Raw genomic sequence first — 2,820 nt, forward strand, 5'->3', positions numbered from 1 at the left:
GCCCCGCACTGGGCATGCATCCCAGCAACCCCAGCCAGAGCTGGAGGCTTCTTGTGGAGGTGATTTATCCCTCGTGTCACCTGCTCCCCTGCCGCCCCCTCCTTGACTTTACAAAACAGTTCTCAGTAAATCAGGGACCCAGCTTCCACAGGGCAGGGCAGGGGCAAGGGGGCTGGCTCATTTCAGGAATGAGATGGCACAGAAGGGATTGGGGATTCAGCGTGAACCTTCACAGCAGGGGCTCCAGGACCTGGGAGAAGGCAGGTGCCAGGTATAAATATTTATTTCTTAACAAGCTGGTGCCGAGAAGAGGAGCCAAGCTGGGCTGTGAAGCCACATTTAGCCCTGACCTGAATCTGTGCCACCTGGACTCCTGCCTGGTGGGAGGGAAGAGGAGGCGGCTCTGTGCGCGGCCCCAGGGAGTGGGGAGGGTCTAAGAGGTGCCAGGCCGGCTGCTGCTGGCGACCTGGACTCAGTGTCCTGCTGGCTTCCTGTCTCGGTCTTTCAGGAACAAGGTTTTCCACACTCTGCTAAGGTGGGAACCTTCTCAGAGCTGGTGGGAGGGCCTGAAGGTTAATCACAAAGGGATGCACTCTCTGTCCTAACAAGGTCATCTGCACACCCACACATTTAACCACAGGACAAAGGCACCGTGCAAAATGCAAAAAAAAAAAGAAAAAAAAAGCATGAGCACGCAGCACAGTAGGCGGGCACCTAGCTGCTCACTCAGTCCCTGCCCAGCCCAAGCATCAGCCCATCTGCCGCCAGCAGAGGGGTTGCTTTCTGAGTCCACCACCACCTCGCAGTCCCTGGGGCCTGAGACCTGTGGAAGCCGGGAAGAGGGAGAGGTCAGTGCCAGCCTGGAAGTTGAGAGAGGAATGCAGCGAGATGTAGGAAAATTCGAGAGCAATCCCAACAATAATAGCGATCATTTATTAAACTAACAACAGGCCCGGCCCTGTGCTAAGTGGTTTATAAGCCTCATCTTATTAAATCCGTATACTAAGCCTACGAGGTAGATACTCTCAGCATCCCCATTGTACAGATCGGGAAACTGACCCTTGGGACAATTAAGCATCTTGACCTTGGTCACATAGTGAGTGGCAGGCAACGCCAAGAATTGAGTCCTGCCCGCCTGAAAGTGAATCAGATACCCTTTCACTCCTCAGCTACCCTGCCTCTGAGTGAACCAGTATCCGGCACAAATTTCCAACCACGACTCCTATTATGGCATTCACCCTGCGCCTTCCTCAGCCCCCCAGACCCTATCTAGGGCCTTTTAGTCTACCTAGTCAGTGTTGTTCAGAGTGTGGTCCCCAACCAGCTGAATCAGCCTGGTCCTCAAGTCCTCAGGCCCCAACCCAGTCCACCCTCCAGCCCTACAGCATCAGAAAGCCTGGGGGGCGGGCCCAGCCATCTGGGTTTCACCAAACTCTGCAGGTGACTATGATGCAGGCTCAACTTGGAGGACCATCTCACCAGATAAATGCCTCAACCCTCCCATCTGCCATTCCCTCCCTCTCCCCTTCCAGCCCTCACTTGTTCTCAGCCCCAAACCTGGAACACTGCCTGCCCTTCATCTTCAGCTGCCTCGTCACTCACCCACCTTTCTGGATCCAACTCAAAGCCAATCTCTTACAAGAAGCGTTCCCTGATCGATAATGATTATGCCTCATGTTTATATAGCATTTTTATCTTTCAAAGACCTTTCACATACATTGTCTCATTTTATCTTCTCAACAACCCTGCCAGGAAGCAGGGAGAATATGATCCCCATTTAACGGGTAAGGAGATGCAGTTGAAGGGGGTGAGGAATCTGCCCCAGGACCAGGGGCCAGTTAAGGGGAGAGCCTGGGCTAGGGCCCAGGCTACTAGGCCTGGACCAGCGGTTCTCCAAGTGTGGTTCCTGGACCAGTAGCATCAGCTTCACCTGGGAACCTGTTAGAAATGCAAATTCTCAGAGCACACTTCGGGCATCCTGAGTCGGAACCTCTTGGGACAGAGCCCTACATCCACATTGGAACAAGCCCTCCACGTGCTAGGCTAACTGGTGAGGCCTCCTGTCCTAGCCCCAAAGCTCTAGAAACATCTTCCTTTTCCTGGAATGACCTCCATCTCAGCTTCCTCAAAATGACTGTGGTCAAGTTCACACGTCAATTTCTGCCATCTCCTATGGCTGTCACGCACCTATGTTTGCCAGCTTAGTGTCCCCCCAATACGTTGAAGTCAGGAAGTAGGTATAAGTGAATTTTATAAATATCCTAATTTCTAGCAGAGTGCATCTCAATTTACTTAGGCCTTAATTGCACGTTTCTGCATGAAATTGCTAACAGCTGGTAGGGTCAGGAGCCATGATAGTGATGGTGACTTTCCCCTTTGGCCCCATTCATTCACTGTGTACCCAGTCATTCCACCCACGTATGCCAAGCTCCTGTGATGGGCAAGAACCTTTCCCAGTTCTCCCCTAACCATGAAGTCATGTTGTAAAGCTGTGCATTTCAAACTTCCGTGTGCATAGGATCGCCTGGGGGTCTTGTGAAATGCAGGTTCTGTTTCAACAGATCTGGGTGGGGCCTGAGAGCTCTAACATGGGTGTGATCTCAGATGACACCAATGCTGCTGTTCCAGGGACCCCTTTGAGTAGAGGTTTGTAAAGCATCAATTCCCAGGTAGCACGAGAGAGACCCAGAAAACCGAAAACGAAAGGGTGCCCAAGGCCCTAGGGAGCAGCATCACCACCTCCTCCAGCGCTGTCCCCTGGCATGCCCTGCCTCGCGTTTTACATTCCAGCACCACTCAGCCAACTGCTGTGGTTTCCCT

At 52.7% G+C, this 2,820-nt stretch overlaps 1 protein-coding gene across 1 annotated transcript in view; it reads left to right on the plus strand.

The window, feature by feature from the left end:
- CRTAC1 (cartilage acidic protein 1) overlaps nucleotides 1-2,820 on the plus strand; it is a 130,809-nt gene that overhangs the window by 92,091 nt on the left and 35,898 nt on the right. The window lies entirely within an intron of this gene.

This window comes from Myotis davidii, unplaced genomic scaffold (assembly GCF_000327345.1).
Source record: "Myotis davidii unplaced genomic scaffold, ASM32734v1 scaffold332, whole genome shotgun sequence".
Lineage (NCBI taxonomy): Eukaryota > Metazoa > Chordata > Mammalia > Chiroptera > Vespertilionidae > Myotis > Myotis davidii.